Source organism: Pteronotus mesoamericanus, unplaced genomic scaffold (assembly GCF_021234165.1).
Source record: "Pteronotus mesoamericanus isolate MK-2021 breed Mesoamerican mustached bat unplaced genomic scaffold, CSHL_Meso_final contig_94, whole genome shotgun sequence".
NCBI classification, from domain to species: domain Eukaryota; kingdom Metazoa; phylum Chordata; class Mammalia; order Chiroptera; family Mormoopidae; genus Pteronotus; species Pteronotus mesoamericanus.
Window position 1 is genome coordinate 1,204,045 of NW_026555285.1, and position 20,206 is coordinate 1,224,250.

The window sequence follows — 20,206 nt, forward strand, 5'->3', positions numbered from 1 at the left end:
GGAAATCGAGGCTGATCAATTTAAGAAGCAGAAGCAAAAAAAAAAAAAAAAAAAAAAAAGACTCTCACAAATAATGGGAAAGTAAAGAAACAAACTCCCAAATAAGAGGAAAGGAAGAATCCCCGCAGAGAGAAATAAATATAATAGAGGCAAGTAAACTATCAAATATTGAATTCAAAGCAATTGTTCTAAGGAAGCTCAATGAGCTCAGTAAGCACAAAAAGAACTATGAGGAACTAGAGGGAAACTATCAGGAACGTACTGCAAACTATATCAGACTGGAAAAGGACATAGAAACTATCAATAAGACACAAGAGGAAATGAAGGATACCATTTCTGAATTTAATACAGCACACATTTATGATCAACACACTCAGTAAAATGGGAATAAAGGGGGCATACTTCTACATAATGAAGGCCATATATGAAAACCCACAACCAACATACTCAATGGGCAAAAACTAAAAGCTTTCCCACTAACATCGGAAAAAAGACAAGAATGTATGCTTTCACCACTTCTATTCAACATAGTATTGGAATTTCTAGCCACAGTGATCAGACAAGAAAAAACTAATAAAAGGCATCCAATTTGGAAAGGAGGAAGTAAAACTATCACTGTTTTCAGATGACATGATTGTGTACATAGAAAACCCTGTAGACTCCACCAAAAAACTACTCAACCTAATAAATGAATTTGGCAAAACAGAAGGATACAAAGTCAATATTCAGAAATTGAAGGCTGTTTTGTACACCAACAATGAAATATCAGAAGCAGAAATCGAAAGAAAAAAAATTCCCTTTGCTATAGAAACAAGAAAATTAAAGCACCTAGGAATAAATTTAACCATGGAGGTAAAAGATCTGTACATAGAAAACTATACAACACTAAATAAAGAAATTAAGGAAGACACAAATAAATGGAAGCATACACCTTTATCATGGATTGGAAGAATTAACATCATCAAAATGTCCATACTACCCAAAGCAATTTATACATTCAATGCAATCCCAATTAAAATACCAATGCCACATATCACAGACATAGAACAGACATTTCAAAAATTTATATGGAACCATAAGTGACCCTGAATAGCTGCAGGAATTTAGATTTAAAAAAAAAGTAGGAGGATCACAATACTGGACATCAAACTATATTACAAGGCTACTGTAATCAAAACAATCTGGTACTGGCACAAGAACAGACACACATCAGTGGAACAGAATAGAAAGCCCAGAATTAAACCCATGTCTCTATAGGCAATTAATATTTGACAATAGGGACAGAAGCCTAAAATGTAGTAAAAATAGCCTATTTTACAAATGGTATTGGAAGAGCTGGACAGCTACATGCAAATAAATTGAAATTTGATCACAAACTGACATCACACCCAAAAATAAAATCAAGATAGATAAAAGACTTAAATATAAGTTGCAACACCATAAAAGTCCTAGAGGAGAACATAGGCAGGAAACTCTCAGATATCCCACACAGCAATATTTTCACCCATATGTCCCCTAAAGCAAGGGACATAAAGGAAGGGATAAACAAGTGGGACCTCATCAAAATAAGAACCTTCTGCATGGCTAAAGAAAACATCAGCAAGAGGAATGCGGAAGATAGTGGAGGACTGAATGGGAGTCACGCAGACCTCCTCCCAAGACCAAACTGGAATTACGACTAAATAGTGGAGTAATCACCTGGAAAACAATGGAACTATAGTGGGAGAGGAGCCTTGGAGCCGTGGACAGACGGTGGATTCAACTCACAAATCCCAATGGGTGAGAAGTGCGGTGGAGGCTTGAGAGGGTGGGCTGGGCACCCACGGGCACCAGCACCAGAGGAACATTGAAATGGCTAGTTAACTCCCCCTGAGAAGAACAGGGTCTGAATCATAAACAGGGACCACTAGACTACAGCAACTGAAACCCAGAAAGCACACAGAATGCAACCCCGAAAAGCTTAGGGCTCTCTGCCAGAGACAGGCAGCTGGGGATGCAAAGAGACATATAAAGGGCCAACACAAAAATTCTCAGTGGCAGCCTCCCTCTTTGATCTCTGGGTAGAGGCAGCAGCAGAGCGGGCTGGTGCCTGGGAAAAGATTGGTGAGGAAGACTTTGTGAAGAGAACTGAGATGGTGGCCGGTGGCTCCCCCGTGATAACTTACCTCCCACTCTGCAGCCACTACCTCACCCAAGCATAAGGGAATCAATTAACCTGCCTTTTGTGTGCTCCACAGACAGCTTGTGTGCATGTGAGCTGTGGGGCTAAGTGCAGACAAGCTGGAAGAAATAGAGGATCCTTGGCCAAAGGGGTCACACAGCTGCATAGAGAGCCTTGAAGAGAGACTGGAGACGGAGACATTGGGGAAAGAAAGGGAGGAGGAACCGGGGAGTCCCCAACTCCTTCCCCATTCTGTAGTCTCCATTTGGCCCAGGCAGGGCGCAGCCCCAAAGAGGCAGAAGCAGGGCACGCCGGAGCCAGACGGCCTGTAATTACAACACAGTCCGCAGAAATAGTGGATCCTTAGCAGAAGGGGTAACAGAACTGCCCAGAGACTCCTGAGGAGAGACTGGAAAGGGAGGCGTTGGGGAAAGGAGAGGAGGAACCGGGGAATCCCAACTCCTTCTCCTTCCCATAGTCTCCATTGTGCATGTGCAGGCCATGCCCCAAGAGCCAAAAGCTGAAAAGCACACAATAAACAGCCTAAAACCACCCAATGCGGGCATGCACACGCACACCAAGTGGCCGGCGAGGGTTGGCCAGCATGTGTGTGGACCCACGACTGTGCGGGCTGGCGAGGGCTCCCGCAGTTTGGCGCCCAAGGGGCATGCGAGGGAAGGCACAGATCGGCAAGGGCAGGCGTAAACCGATGCCCACGTGGGCCGGCGACTGCAGAGCGGTCTGCAGAAATAGTGGATCCCGGGCTGAAGGGGTCACAGAGCTGCCCAGAGAGAGACCCTGGAGGAAAGAATGAAGACAGGATTAATGGGAGAGTCCAGGAGCTGACATCCTCCCATTTCCATAGTTTCCATTTTGCGCGGGCAGGCAACGCCCACAAAGAGCCAAAAGCAGGGAAAGCACACAACAGAAGACCAAAAACTGACTAGTCCCCGGGCACCCACCTGGTACAGGCGCTACACGGGTGCGCGAGATCGGGCGAATAAGCACCCAGGTGGGTGGGGTATTCTGCGGGGAAGTTCACTGAAGAAGCTGGCTTGAGAGTGCAGAGCGATCAACAGAAATAGTGGATCTCTGGCTGAAGGGGTCACAGAGCTGCTGAAAACAGGAGTCAGACACAGACAATAACTCCTGGAACGCTCAAACAAATGACCCAAGGTCATATAGGGTCAACAACTGACATCATCAGAAGCAGTCCTGGAAAGAAAAGTAAAGAAACAACAAACAAATGAACAAATAAATAAACAAATCAGCCTACTTGCATAGAAGTTTAATTCATAAAGTCAGGAAATCTAGATGGATCAATTGAAGCAGAAACAAAAATTAATTACTTAATTAATTACTTAATAGACTCTTACTTAATTACTTAATTAATTACTTAATTAATTACTTAATAGACTTAATTAATTAAAAAATTAATTACTTAATAGACTCTCACAAAAATAGGAAGAAAAGGAAATCCCCCCAAATGAGTGGAAAAGGGGACTCCCCACAGTAAGAGCTAAATGAAAGAGAGGCAAGGGAACTGTCAGATATTGAATCCAAAACAATGGCTCAAAGGAAGCTCGATGAGCTCAGCCAGCTCAAATATAACTTTGAGAAATTGCAGAGAAGATATCAGGATCTCACAGCAAAATATATCAACATGGAAAAGGACATAGAAACTATCAAGAAGACACAAGACGATATGAAGAATACCATTTCTGAATTGAAGAACACAGTAGAAGGAATCCAAAGCAGGCTGGATGAAGCCAAGGATTGAATCAGTGAGATGGAGGATAAGGTAGAAAAAAGCTCCCAGAAAGAACAAGAAATGGAAAAAAGACTCAAAAAGAATGAAGAGGCATTTAGGGAAATGCAGGACAACCTGAAACACAATAATATCTACATAATAGGAATACCAGAAGGAGAAGAAGAGGAGCAAGGGATAGAGAGCCTCTTTGAAAAAGTAATGATGGAAAATTTCTCCAATTTGAGGAGAGAAAAGGTCTCATGGATCCAAAAGGCACAGAGGACCCCACTCAAGAGGGACCCAAGGAGGTCCACTCCCAGACACATCATCATTAAAATGGCAACTATCAAAGACAAAGAATCCTCAAGGCAGCAAGGGAGAGGGAGAAAGCAGCATACAGGGGGCCCCAACATGGCTAGGAGCTGACTTCTCAACAGAAACACTACAAGCCAGAAGGGAATGGCAACAAATATTCCATGTCATGAAAAGCAAGGGCCTACGACCAAGGCTGCTCAACCCAGCAAAGCTCTCAATTAAAATAGAAGACGAAATAAGGAGTTTCTCAGACAAAAGAAGGCTAAAAGAATACATCTCTACCAAACCAGAATTGCAAGATATGCTAAAGGGACTGGTTTAAGAAGATGAAGGAAAAGAGTGAGAAAGAGAAAAACCCAGGTATAAAGAGAAAAATTAATAGTTTCTATCAGTAATAACTCTCTATGTAAATGGACTAAATGCCCCAATGAAAAGACACAGGATAGCTGAATGGATAAGAAAATATGACCCATACATATGCTGCCTACAAGAGACCCACCTCAGAGAAATATACCTACACAGATGAAAGTAAAAGGATAGAAAAAATTATTCCAAACAAATGGGTGAGAGAAGAAAGCAGGGGTTGTAATACTTATATGAGACAAAATAGATTTCAAAACAAAGGCCATAAAAAGAGACCCAGAGGGGAACTTTATAATACTTAAAGGAAGAATCTATCAATAAGACATAAACATTGTAAACTTATATGCTCCCAATATGGGAGCCCGAAGTATATAAGGAAAATTTTGGACTACTTGAAAAAAGATATAGACAGCAACACACTGGTAGTAGGGGATTTCAACACCCAGTGTCAAAAAGGGACAGATCTTCCAAACAAAACATCAATAAGCATATTGTGGAGCTGAATAATGCACTGAATCAAATAGACTTAACTGACATATAGAGAACCTTACATCCAAAAGAAGAAAAATACACATTCTTTTCAAATGCTCATGGAACTTTTTCAAAGATTGACCACATGATAGGACACAAAGCAAGCCTCAGCGAATTTAGGAAAATTGTAATAATATCAAACTTTTTCTCTGACTACAAGAGCTTGAAACTAGAAATCACCCCAAAGAGAAACTTAAAAACTTGCAGATTCATAGAGACTGAACAGTAGACTATTAAACAATGAATGGGTCAATAATGAGATAAGAGAAAAAATCAAAAAATTTCTGGAAACAAATGAAAATGAACAGACAACAGTCCAAAACCTATGGGACACAGCAAAGGCAGATCTGAGAGGGAAGTTCATAGCAATACAGGCTTACCTAAAAAAGATAGAAACATTTCAAATAAGAAATCTAATGCTACAACTTCAAGAACTGGAGAAACAACAACAAATAAATCCCAGAGCAAGTAGAAGGAAGGAAATAATCAAGATTAGAGCAGAACTGAATGACACAGAGATTAAAAAAAAAAAATTCAAAGGATCAATCAATCCAGAAGCTGGTTCTTTGAAAAGATAAATAAAATCAACAAGCCTTTAAGCAGACTCATCAAGAAAAAAAAAGAGAGAGGACCCAAATAAATAATATCAGAAATGAAAGAGGAGAAATAACAACTGATACCACATAAGTATAAAGAATTGTAAGAAACTACTATGAACAATTACATGTCAAGAAATTTGAAAACCTTGATGAAATGGACACATTTCTAGAAAAGTATAATCTTCCAACACTGAAGGAGGATGAAACAGAAAGCTTGAACAGACCGATAACAGCTGGGAAATTGAAGCAGTAATGAAGAAACTCCTTAGACACAAAAGCCCAGGGCCAGAAGGTTTCACAGGAGAATTTTACAAAACACTTAAGGAAGAGCTAACCCCTGTCCTTCTCAGACTATTCCAAAACATCCAAGAGGAGGGAAGACTCCCAGATTCTTTATACCAGGCCAGCATCACCCTAATCCCAAAACCAGATAAACAACCTACAAAGAAAGAAAACTACAGGCCAATTTCGCTGATGAACATAGATGCTAAAATCCTCAACAAAATGTTGGCAAACTGCATCAAGCCATACATTGAAAAGGTCATCCAGTATGATCAAGTGGTATTCATACCAGGGATGCAAGGATGGTACAATATTCACAAATCAACAAATGTAATAAATCACATAAACAAAGGGAAAGACAAAATCACATGATCATATCAATTGATGTGGACAAAGCATTTGATAAGGTACAGTACCTATTTATGATCAAAACACTCAGCAAAATGAGAATAAATGGGGCATTCCTCAACATAATAAAGGCCATATACGAAAAACCAACAGCCAACCTCATACTCAATGGTCAAAAAATAAAAGCTTTCCCACTAATATCAGGAACTAGATAAGGATGTCCACTTTTACCACTCCTATTCAACACAATATCAGGAGTCCTAGCCACAGTATCAGAAAAGAACCGGAAATAAAAGGCATCAAAATTGCAAAGGAGGACGTAAAGCTGTCACTGTTTACAGATGATATGATAGTGTACATAGAAAACCCCACAGATTCTACCACAAAACAATCGACCTCATCAGTGAATTTGGCCAATCAGAAGGATACAAAGTCAATATTCAGAAATCCAAAGCATTTTTGTAAACCAGCAATTATACATCAGAAGCAGAATCTAGTAAAAAAAAATCTCATTTACTATAGCAAGAAGAAAAATAAAGTACCTATGAATAAACCTTACCAAGGAGGTAAAAGAGCTGTATTCAGAAAACTACACAACACTGAAGAAAGAAATTAAGGAAGACATAAGTAAATGGAAGCATATACTGTTTCCATGGATTGGAAGAATTAACATCATCAAAATGTACATACTACCCAAAGCAATTTATAGGTTCAACAAAATCCTTATTAAATTACCAGTGACATATTTTACGGATATAGAACAAACGTTTCAAAAATGTACATGGGACAACAAACAACCCTGAATAGCCTCAGCAATTTTGAGAAAGAAGAACAATGTCAGAGGTATCACAATACCCAACATGAAACTATACTACAGAAAGACTGTAATCAAAACAGGCTGGTACTGACATAAAAACAGACACATTACTCAATGGAACAGAATAGAGAGCCCTGAAATAAACCCTTGTATCTATGGTCAATTAATATTCAACGAAGGGGTAGAAGTTTAAAACTGTAAAATTAGCCTCCTCAGCAAATGATGTTGGGAGAGCTGAATGACTACATGCGGAAAATTGAAATTCAACCGCCAACTTACACCACACACAAAAATAAACTCAAGATGGATAAACGACTTAAATATAAGTTGCAGCACCATAAAAGTCCTAGAGGAGAACATAGGCAGGAAACTCTCAGATATCCCACACAGCAATATTTTCACCAATATGTCCTCTAGAGCAAGGGACAGAAACAAAAGTAGAAACAAATAAGACTTCATCAAAATAAGAAGCTTCTGCATGGCTAAATAAAACACCAGCTAAATTAAAATGGAACCAACCAATGGGAATATATTTGCCTATATACTTTGGACAAGGGTTTGATCTCCAAAACATATAAAGAACTCACATGACTCCACTCCAGGAAGACAAACAACCCAATTTAAAATTGGCAAAAGATCAGGACCTTCTCCAAGGAGGACATACACAGCGCCCAGAGACATATGAGAGAATCCTCAGCATCACTAGCCATCGGAGAGATGCAAATTAAAACCACAATAAGATACTGCTTCACATTAGTTAGAATGACCATCATAACCAAATCAGAAGACAAATGCCAGCCTGGTTGTGGATAAATGGGAACCCTAGTACACTTGGCAGGAATGCAGCCTGTTGCAGTCACTCTAAGAAACAGAATGAAATTTCCTCAGAAAACTAAAACTGGAACTGCCTTTTGACCCGGTAATTCCACTGCTGGGATTATTCCCTAAGAATCCCAAAACAGGCATTTGAAAGGATGCTCAGCATCACTATCCATCAGAGAAATGCAGATCAAAACCACCATGAGGTACCACCTCACACCAGTCAGAATAGCCATCATAAACAGATCAACAAACAGCAGGTGCTGGCGAGGCTGTGGAGAAAAGGGAACCCTAGTACACTGTTTGTGGGAATGCAGACTGGTACAGCCACTGTGGAAAGCAGTGTGGAATTTCCTCAAAAAGCTGAAAATGGAACTGCCTTTTGATCCAGTGATTCCCCTAATGGGACTATACCCTAAGAACACCAAAACGCCAATACAAAAGAACCTATGCACCCCAATGTTCACAGCAGCGCAATTTACAATAGTCAAGTGTTGGAAGCAACCTAAATGCCCATCAGTAGATGATTGGATCAAAAAGTGATGGTACATATACACAATGGAATACTACGCAGCAGAAAGAAAAAAAGAACTACTAAACTTTGCGACAGCATGGATGGAACTCGAGAGCATTATGCTAAGCGAAATAAGCCAGGGGGCAAAAGACAAATACCATATGATCTCACCTATAAGCGGAACCTAACCAACAATACAAAGATGTAAGGAAAATATGACCTGCAACACTGAAGGGAAAAGAATTCAACAGAGACAAGAGGGAAGGGGGGGGCAGGGAAGGGGAAAGTCAAGGAACATATAGCAAGGACTCATGGACAAAACCAAAGGGGAAGAGCTGAGGGAGGGAAGGAGGGAGGGGGCAAGGGAAAGTGGTGGGAGGGGAGGCAGAGACAAATGTATTTAAAAAGAAAGAAAGAAAGAAAGAAAGAAAGAAAGAAAGAAAGAAAGAAAGAAAGAAAGAAAGAAAGAAAGAAAGAAAGAAAGAAAGAAAGAAAGAAAGAAAGAAAGAAAGAAAGAAAGAAAGAAAGAAAGAAAGAAAGAAAGAAAGAAAGAAAGAAAGACATGCTTGAAAAGAAAAAAAAAAGAACATATGCAACCCGATGTTCATATCAGCATAATTTACAATGGTGAAATGTTGGAAGTAACCTAAGTGCCCATTAGTAAATGAGTGGATCGAAAAACTATGATACATTTACACAATGGAATACTAAGTAGCCAAAAGAAAGAAGGAACTCATACCCTTCACAACAGCATGGATGGATCTGGAGAGCATTATGCTAAGTGAAATAAGCCAGGACTGAAAGACAAATACCGTATGTTTTCACCTGTAAGTGGAAGGTAGGCAACATAACAAACAGGTAAGCATATAACCAGAGTCATTAAAATAAAGAACAGACAGTGACCAGAGGAGCGGTCAAGGGGATAACTGGGGGGAAATAGGGAAGGGTAAGCAAGAAATATGTATAAAGGACACATATAAAGCCAAAAAGGGGTAGGATCGAGGGCTGGATTTGAGATAGGTGTGGCACAGGCAGTTGGGGGGAAATGGAGAAAGCTGTACTTAATCATCAATAAGAAAATAAATAAATAAACAAACAAATAAATAAATGAACCAGAATAAAAAGAATGAAATATATCTGTAGTTACTTTAATTGTAAAAGAAAGGACTGAAATTTTCCCATTAAGAACAATCAGTCTTGGCTGGTGTGGTTCAGTGGGTTGGGCTGGCTTAGGAACTGAAAAGTTACCTGTTCAATTTCCAGTCAGGGTACATGACTGGATTGCAAGCTAGGTCCCAGGTTGGAGAGGCAACCAACTTATATCTCTCTGTCACATTGATGTTTCTCTCCCTCTCTTTCTCCCTCTCTTCCCCTCTCTCTAAAAATAAATAAATAAATCTTTTTTTAAAAAAAAAAGAACAATTAAAATTTTTTTCCAGGGGAGAGCACGAACGCAGTCCCCCACTACCACAAATTATGCAGTCGAGTTTCCCACATTTGGGGAAATTGCAGGGGTCAGCACATCCAGAGTGCAATGGATAAGCCTCGCCCTGGGAAAACCACCTTCGTGATCATGGTATCTCCCCTGCCAGGTAAGTATAGAACAATCAAATTAAAAAATAAAACCTGGGTATGCTATTTACAAGCACACTTAAAAATAATAAAGAAAATTTACATCTTAAAAAAAATCCTCACCTGAGGATATGTGTACTGACTCAAAAGAGAGAAGACAGGAGAGAGAGAGAGAGAAAAACATCAGTGTGAAAGAAAAACATCAATTGGTTGTCTCCCGTATGTGCCCTGACCAGGGATTAAATCCACAGCCTAGATATGTGACCTATCTGGGAATCAAAATTTTTGGTGTTGGGGGCAAAACTCCAACCAACTGATCCGCTTGGCTAGGCAAAAATGTACATTTAAAAAAAAAAAACAGAAAAATAGGTACTGGACAAATGCAAACAAGAAGAAGGTAGGACTTTGGCTTAAGTTGGAGGTGCAAGTAAACAAGGCTTGCCTCCTTGCACAACCACATCAAATTACAATAAACTATAGAACAACTATCACTCAGAATGGTCAGAAATCAAGATGAATGGAAGTCCAACAACTATGGAATTAAAGAAACCATGCCACACAGATTGGTAGGAGGGTGGAGATGTGGAGACATGGAATGGGCTGGCCCCACTCCCATGCGTCATGGACAAAATATGGGATGAATATCTTGGGAGTGACTGGCTTCAGCACCACACTAGGTGCTCCAGCCAAGGATTTGAGTGCCCAGAAAATAAATCCCCATATCTTCTGGCTGTGAAAACCAGAGGGTATTCAGTCAGTGGAAGAAACTATAAGAGTATGAAGCAGCTCCTCTTAAAGGACCTGCAGAAAAACTTACTCAGACTCACCCCTTCTGAGCTCCAGCACTGGGGTAGAAGTTTGAACTGCACCAGTGGTGTACAGGGAGGGATTAGAGTATGTGGCATCAGGGCAAGAGGTGGGGGAAAGCTTTCTCCCAAACAGAACTGCAGACAAAGGCAAGGCATGGATGGTACTGGAGAGCATTATGCTAAGTGAAATAAGCCAGGCAGTGAAAAACATATACCATATGATCTCACCCAGAAGTGGAACCCAATCAACAAAACAAACAATCAAGGAAAATATAACCAGCAACACTGAAAGGAAACACAGACTGACAGTTACCAGAGATGGGGTAAGAGTGATAATGGCAGAAAGAAGGGGACAGTTCATCAAGGAACATGTTTAAAGGACCCATAGACAAAGCCAAATAAAGGAAGGATTGAGGGTGGGAAGCTGGGGTAGGTGGAGCAGAGAAAAGTTGTGGCAGGAAAATGGAGACAACTGTACTTGAACAACAATAAAAAAATGCAAAAAAAAAAATAAAAAGAGAAAAATACCATATAATCTCACCTGTAAGTGGAACATAATAAACAAAAGAAATAAGGAAACAAAATATAACCAGAGACATTGAAATATAAAACAAACTGACAGTACCAGAGAGGAATCTGAGTGGTATAATGTGGGAAAGATGAGGAGTAGTTGTCAAGGAATGTGCATAAAGGACACATGGATAAAGCCAAAGGGCATAGAATTGAGGGTGGGAGGTGGAGATTGGCAGGGAGAGAGAAGTGGTGCAGGGAAACTTGACAACAATAAAAAATAAGTAAATAAATATATAAAATAGATTCAAATGCTGATAGGTATGTAGTCATTGACAATGTATTGGTCATATTTTTAATATTCTTTTATCTTCTTAAATAAAAATCCTTTAACATATCATGTAATCCTGGTGTGTTGGTAATGATCTCCTTTAGCTTATTTTTGTCTGGGAAGCTCTTCATATGTTCTTTGAGCCCAATTGAGAGCTTTTCCAGGTAGAGTAACCTTTTCTGTAGGTCCTTGTTTTTTATCACTTTTAATATTTCTTGCCAATTACTTCCAGCCTGCAAAGTTTTTTTTTTTTTTTTTTTTTTTGAGAAATCAGCTGACAACCTAAGGGAGCCCCCTTGTAGGTAACTAACTGCTTTTCTCTTGCCACTTTTAAGATTCTCTGTTTTCTTTAACATTTTGCATTTTAATTATCATTTGTCTTTTGGGGGGGTATGTCTCTTTGGGTTTATCTTGTTTGGGACTCTCTGCGCTTCCTGCATTTGTTTATCACTTCCTGACCAGGTTAGGGAAGAATTCTGACATTATATTTTCAAATAGGGCTTCAATTTCTTGTTCTCTCTCCTCTCGTTCCCATAACTCCATGATGAGAATGTTGGTTTGATCAAATTTGTCTCAGAAGCTCCTTTCACTATCCTCAATTTTTTGGATTATTGTTCTTTTTGTTGTTCTGATTAGGTTTCTTTTCTTCCTTATATTCCAAAAAGTTGTTTTGTTTCTTGGCTTCATCTACTCTGCTGTTGATACCCTATAAATTATTTTCATTTCAGTCAGTGCATTATTCAGCATATTCTTCATTGGTTCTTTTTTATTATTTCTATGTCCTTCTTCATGCTATTGAAGTTCTCTAAGTTCATTGAGCATCTTTATAACTTGTGTTTTGAATTCTGCATCTAGTAGGTTGCTTGTCTCCATTTTGTTTCATTCTTTTTTCTGGAGTTTTCTTCTGTTCTTTTATTTGGAACATGTTTCTTTGTCTCCTAATTTTAGCAGCCTCTCTGTGTTTGTTTCTATGTATTAGGTAGAGCTGCTGCATATTCCAAGCTTGGTATAACAGTGGGTGTCCTGTAGGGCCTAGTGGCACAGCATCCCCATTCACTGGAGTTGGGCACTCCAGGTTCATCCCTCATCCATGTGCAGTGTGTATACCACCCTGTTGTAACTGAACCTTGAGTTCTGTTGGAACATCAATGGGAAGGATTTATCCACAGGTCAATCACTACAAGGACTGGCTGTGACCACTGTGGAGGATCATCTGTTCAGGAATCCACCCTACAGAGCAGGACTTAGTTCAGTGGGGTTCAGGTGCCTTCTCAGTCTGCCCCCTTGAGTGTGTCACTTGAAGAGGTGATTGTGTGGTTCTTGGACATGGTTGGGTGGTGCTTCAGTGTGGTCTGTGACTGTCCACACGATAGCTGGCTCTGGGGTCTCCAGGGAGGAGCAGACCAAGGTCAGCCACTGCCTGTGTTGTGCCTGGGGCAACCCTGCATTAGCTACAGAGTGATCTGTAGATGAATGCTACTTGTGCTGGGCTTGGGAGTTCACAGGAGAGTTCAAGTTGCAAACCAATACCAGCTTCTGTTGTTATTGCCAGATTTATCGCCACTTAACAAGAGGTATGGGGCTCACTGAGGGCAGATGCTGCTTGTTTGAGAAATTATATGAAAGACCAAAGCATGAGCCAAGACAAGCCATTCAGAGGGAAAAGCCACTGGAAACAGCTTGAGTGGGCCTAGAAGTTAGGTAGAGTGGATCTCAAGGAATCATCAGGGGAATCTTAATGGTGTTGCCTTTAAAGAACAGAAAATTCCCACATTGTTTAAAATAATCAATAGAAAAACATATAAAATTTCCCAATAATGCCAAGATAATTTTATGCCCTGATTTGATAAAATAAAAATAAAATAAAATACTGTATACCAATTTGACTTATTAATATGAAAGAAAAAACTCTAAATACAGTATTAGCACATTGAATCTATCATTATATCAGAGGACTTAGTAGAGTATACTTCAGGAACAATAAATTACTTAGTATCAGGAAATGAATGTACCCATTAAATCCAGTACAGCAAAAAATTAAAGGGTAAAAGCACATATCTATTAACATACACTTAAAGGCTCTTCTCAAAATTCAATAGCCAGTCCTAATTAAAAATAGTGCAAGAAAGAAACTTTAAATTCAATAGAGACATTTTTCAAAAACAAGCTGAAAATTCTAAAATCAAACCACACAAGGGAAACCTTTTTCAGATTTTTTTTTTCTAACAATGTGACGGGTATGATGGTAAACATTAAAAGAAAATTAAATAACTGGCAAAAAGCATTACAAAAAGAGAAAATATGTTCTTTTGATGATTATATGATGTATACTTTTATATACAGAAAACTCAAGAAATTCTAGTACATAAACTGCTATAATTACCAAAGTAACTTGTTCTACTTTCTGGATTAAAAAAATAAATACATTTTTTAAAAAATTAATAGTTTTATTCTGACAATTAACAGAGAGTGATGAAAATCAACTCTTTTATGATAGTTAAAAACTATAAAATACTTTAACAGTCATTTAATTAAGAAAGCACAGGATGTACAGAATCTTATTACAACATATAATGCAAGATCTGAATGAAAATACATTCTATGTTCTTGAAAGGGGAGAATAAATATAAAATGTGAAGTCTCCAAGAATTAATGTACAAATTAAATACAATTTTTACTGGTATCTCAAAAAATAATTAAAATAAAATTGTAAGTGAAAAAATATATCTAAAAAATGTGAAAAAGAGAGAGAGGAAGATGGCAGAGGAGTGAATGGGAGTCACGCTGACCTCCCAAGACCAAACTGGAATTGTGACTAAAGAGTGGAGTAATCACCTGGAAAACAATGGAACGATAGTGGGAGAGGAGCCTTGGTGCTGCGGACAGTGGATTCGACTCTCACACATCCCAACGGGTGAGAAGTGCGGTCGAGTCTCAAGAGGGTGGGCTGGGTTCCCACGGGCACTAGCGCCAGAGGCACATTGAAAGGGCCAGTTAGCTTCCCCCGAGAAGAATGGGGTCTGAATCATAAACAGGGACCCCTAAACTACAGCAGCTAAAACCAAGAAAATACAGACAAAACTCAACCCCAAAAAGCTTAGGGGCGCTCTCTGCCAGAGACAGGTGGCTGGGGATGCAAAGAGACATTTAAAGGGCCAACGCAAAAGTTGCAGTGGCAGCCACCCTCCCTGATCTCTCGGCAGAGGAGGCTGCAGGGTGGGCTGGTGCCTGGGAAAAGACTGGTGAGGAAAACTTTGTGAAGAGAACTGACACGGCGCCGGTGGAGCCCGGGTGATAACGCACCTACCACTCTGCAGCTCCCATCCTGCTCAGGCATAAGTGAATCAGTTAACCTGCCTTTTGTGTGCTCGGCACACAGCTTGTGCGCAGGTGAGCTGCGGGGCTGAGTGCAGACTGGCTGTGAGAGCCTTGAGGAGATACTGGAGACGGAGGTGTTGGGGAAAGAACGGGAGGAGGAACCGGGGAGTCCTGACTCCCTCCCCGTTCTGTAGTCTCCATTGTGGGCTGGAAAGACACGACCCCAAAGAGGCAGAAGCAGGGCGTGCATGAACCAGACTGCCCGCGATTGAAACGCAGTCCGCACAGGGGGTGGATCCTTGGCCAAAGGGGTCACAGAACTGCCCGGAGGCTCCTGAGGAGAGTCTGGAAATGTGGCATTGGGGAAAGAATGGGAGGAGGAACCAGGGAGCCCCGACTCCCTCTCCATTCTGTAGTCCCCATTGTGGGCTGAAAAGGCGCGCCCACAAAAAGGCAGAAGAGGGGCGCGCAGGCACCAGACTGCCTGCGATTGAAACACAGTCCACACAGGTGGTGGATCCTTGGCTGAAGGGGTCACAGAACTGCCCAGAGATCCCTGAGGAGAGACTAGAAACAGAGGCATTGGGGAAAGAGCGGGAGGAGGAACCGGGAGTCCCGACTCCTTCTCCTTGCCGTAATCTCCATTGCGCGGGTAGAGGCCACACCCCCAAAGTGCCAAAAACTGAAAAGCACACATAGACACCCCAAAAACACCCAGTGCAGGCGCGCACACTTGCGCCGACTAACCGGCGAGGGTTGGCGAGCATGTGTGTGACCCCTGCGGGCTGGCGAATGCTTGCACCGGTGGGCAAGGCCTCCCACAGATTGGCACCAATCTGGTCTGCGTGGGAGTGCACAGAGCTGCAAGAGCAGACATAAATTGACCCGCCGGCCCGGGAGTGCAGAGTGGCCCACAAAATTAGTAGAGTTGCCCAGAATCCCTGGAGGAGAGACCAGAGACAGGATTAACCAGAGAATCCTGGAGCTGACATCCTCCCATTTCCGTAGTCCCCATTTGGCAAGAGCAAGTAACACACCCCAAGAGCCAAAAGCGGGGAAAACACACAGTAGAAGACCCTAAACTGACCAGTGCCAGGGAGTTCGCGGGCCAAGGGGCCAGATGAGTACACGAGGTCGCAAATAAGCCCCCTGGTCTGGGGCCAGCACGTGCTAGCCCAGGCAGGCAAGGGATCCTGGCACGCTGGGCGTGCACTAAAGGAGCCTGCAAGAAAGTGCAGAGAGATACCAAAAAATAGCCCAGCCCTGACTGAAGGGGTCACAGAGCTGCTCCAAGCAGGAGTCAACAGTAGACTCCTAGAAGGCTCAATCAAATGACCCAAGGTCCTATAGGGTCAACAACTGACATCATCAGAGGCAGGCCCAGAAAGAAAAGGACAAAAATACTTACCAGAATATCACAAAAATGGGAAGAAAAAGAAGTTTCCCCCAAAAGATGGAAAAGGGGACTCCCCACAGAGAGAGCTAAATAATATAGAGGCAAGGGAACTATGAGATATTGAATTCAAAACAATGGTTCTAAGGAAGCTCAATGAGCTCAGCCAGCTCAAAGAGAACTATGAGAAACTGCAGAGAAACTATCAGGATCTTACAGCAAACTATATCAGCCTGGAAAAGGACATAGAAACTATCAAGAAGACACAAGAGGATGTGAACAATACCATTTCTGATTTGAAGAACACAGTAGAAGGAATCCAAAGCAGGCTGGATGAAGCCGAGGATCGAATCAGTGAGATGGAGGATAAGGTAGAAAGAAGCTCCCAGAAAGAGCAAGAAATGGAAAAACGACTCAAAAGAATGAAGAGGCATTTAGGGAGATGCAGGACAACCTGAAACGCAATAATATCCGTATAATAGGGATACCAGAAGGAGAAGAAGAGGAGCAAGGGATAGAGAACCTCCTCGAAAAAGTAATGATGGAAAATTTCCCTAAATTGAGGAGAGAAATGCTCTCATGGATCCAAAAGGCACAGAGGACCCCACTCAAGAGGGACCCAAGGAGGTCCACTCCAAGACACGTCATCATTAAAATGGCAACTATCAAAGACAAAGAGAGAATCCTTAAGGCAGCAAGGGAGAAGGAGAAAGTAACATACAAGGGGGCCCCGATACACCTAGGAGCTGACTTCTCAACAGAAACACTACAAGCCGGAAGGGAATGCCAACAAATATTCCAAGTCATGAAAAGCAAGGGCCTACAGCCAAGGCTGCTCTACCCAGCTAGGCTCTCCATTAAAATAGAAGGAGAAATACGGAGTTTCCCAGACAAAAGAAAGCTAAAAGAATACATCTCTACTAAACCAGCACTCCAAGATATGCTAAGGGGACTGGTTTAAGCAGATGAAGGAAAAGAATGAGACAGAGAGGAACACACGTACAAAGAGAAAAGATGAGTAAGTTTCTATCAGTAATATCTCTCAATGTGAATGGACTAAATGCCCCAATTAAAAGACACACGGTAGCTGAATGGATAAGAAAACATGACCCACACATATGCTGCCTACAAGAGACCCACCTCAGAGCAAAAGACCTACACAGATTGAAAGTAAAGGGATGGAAAAAAAACTCCAAGCAAATGGGCATGAGAAAAAGGCCGGGGTTGCCATACTTGTATCAGAAAAAGTAGATTTCAAAACAAAAGCCATTAAGAGAGACCCAAAGGGGAACTTTATAATACTTACAAGAAGAATCTATGAAGAAGACATCAACATTGTAAACTTATATGCTCCCAATATAGGAGCCCCCAAGTTTATAAGGAAATTGTTGGATGACTTCAAAAAAGATATAGACAGCAACACACTGATAGTAGGGAATTTCAACACCCCACTGTCAAAAATGGACAGATCTTCCAAACAAAACATCAATAAACATATTGTGTCGCTGAATGACACACTGAATCAAAGAGAGTTAACTGACATATACAGAACCTTACATCCCAAAGAAGAAAAACACACTTTCTTTTCAAATGCTCATGGCAGTTTTTCAAAGATGGACCACATGATAGGACACAAAGTGAACCTCAGCAAATTCAGGAAAATTGAAATAATACCAAACTTTTTCTCAGACCACAAGGGATTGAAACTGGAAATCAACCTCAAGAGAAATGTCTAAAACTTGCAAACTCATGGAGACTCAACAGTAGGCTATAAAACAATGAATGGGTCAATAATGAGATAAGAGAAGAAATCAAAAAATTTCTTGAAACAAATGAAAATGAACAGATAACAGTCCAAAACCTATGGGACACAACAAAGGCAGTTCTGAGAGTGAAGTTCATAGCAATACAGGTTTACCTACAAAAGATAGAAACATTTCAACTAAAAGACCTAACACTACAATTTCAAGAACTGGAGAAACAACAACAAATAAATCCCAGATCAAGTAGAAGGAGGGAAATAGTCAAGATGAGAGCAGAACTGAATGACATAGTGACAAAAAGAACAATTCAGAGGATCAACCAATCCAGAAGCTGGTTCTTTGAAAAGATAAATAAAATTGACAAGCCTTTAGCAGACTCATCAAGAATAGAAGGAAGAGGACCCAAATTAATATCAGAAACGAAAGAGGAGAAATAACAACTGATACCACAGAAATACAAAGGATCGTCAGAAACTACTATGGACAATTATATGCCAAGAAATTTGAAAATCTTGATGAAATGGACAAATTTTTAGAAAAGTATAATCTTCCAACACTGAAGGAGGAAGAAACAGAAAGCTTGAACAGACCAATAACAGCTGGGGAAATTGAAGCAGTCATCAAGAAACTCCCAGCACACAAAAGCCCAGGGCCGGACGATTTTCAGGAGAATTTTACAAAACATTTCAGAAGAGCTAACCCCTGTCCTTCTCAGACTATACGAAAAAATCCAGGAGGAGGGAAGACTCCTAGACTCTTTCTATGAAGCCAACATCACCCTGATCCCAAAACCAGATAAAGACCCAACAAAGAAAGAAAACTACAGGCCAATTTCGCTGATGAACATAGATGCTAAAATCCTCAACAAAATATTGGCAAACTGCATCCAGCAATACATTAAAAAGATTATCCACCACGATCAAGTGGTATTCATCCGAGGGATGCAGGGATGGTTCAATATACGCAAATCAGTAAATGTGATACATAACATAAATAAAAGAAAAGACAAAAACCACATGATCATCTCGATAGATGCAGAAAAAGCATTTGATAAGGTACAGCACCCATTTATGATAAAAACACTCAGCAAAATGGGAATAAATGGGGCATTCCTCAACATAATAAATGCCCTATATGAAAAACCTATAGCCAATATCATACTCAGCGGGCAAAAACTGAAAGCTTTCCCACTAAGATCAGGAATACGACAAGGATGTCCACTCTCACCGCTTCTTTTCAACATCGTATTGGAAGGCCTAGCCACAGCGGTCAGACAAGAGAAAGAGATAAAAGGCATCCAAATAGGAATGGAGGAAGTAAAGCTATCATTGTTTGCAGATGACATGATAGTGTACATAGAGAACCCTGTAGACTCTACCAAAAACTCCTCAACCTAATAAGTGAATTTGGCAGAACAGCAGGATATTAAGTCAACATTCAGAAATCAAAGGCATTTTTGTACACCAGCAATGCAATAGAAGAAGAAATCAGAAAAAAAAAAAAAAACCATTCGATATAGCAAGAAGAAAAATAAAGTACCTAGGCATAAATTTAACCAAAGACGTAAAAGACCTGCACGCAGAAAACTATACAATATTGAAAAAAGAAATTAAGGAAGACACAAATAAATGGAAGCATATACCGTGCTCATGGATTGGAAGAATTAATATCCTCAAAATGTCCATACTACCCAAAGCAATTTATAGATTCAACACAATCCCTATTAAGATACCAATGACGTATTTCTCAGAAATAGAACAGACATTACAAAAATTTATATGGAACTATAAATGACCCCGAATAGCCGCAGCAACTTTGAGAAAGAAACCCAAAGTAAGAGGGACCACAATACCGGACATCAAACTCTACTACAAAGCCACTATACTAAAAACAATCTGGTACTGGCACAAGAACAGACCCATAGACCAGTGGAACAGAGTAGAAAACCCGGAAATAAGCCCAGGTCTCTATGGACATCTAATATTTGACAAAGGGGGCAGAAGCATAAAAT

At 40.6% G+C, this 20,206-nt stretch overlaps 1 non-coding gene across 1 annotated transcript; it reads right to left on the reverse strand.

Annotated features, from left to right (window-relative positions):
• Positions 1 to 9,935: 9,935 nt before the first annotated feature.
• LOC129081197 (U1 spliceosomal RNA) lies at positions 9,936 to 10,099 on the reverse strand. The gene has a single exon (XR_008530269.1). It is a non-coding gene; the product is annotated as a U1 spliceosomal RNA (small nuclear RNA).
• Positions 10,100 to 20,206: the final 10,107 nt, after the last annotated feature.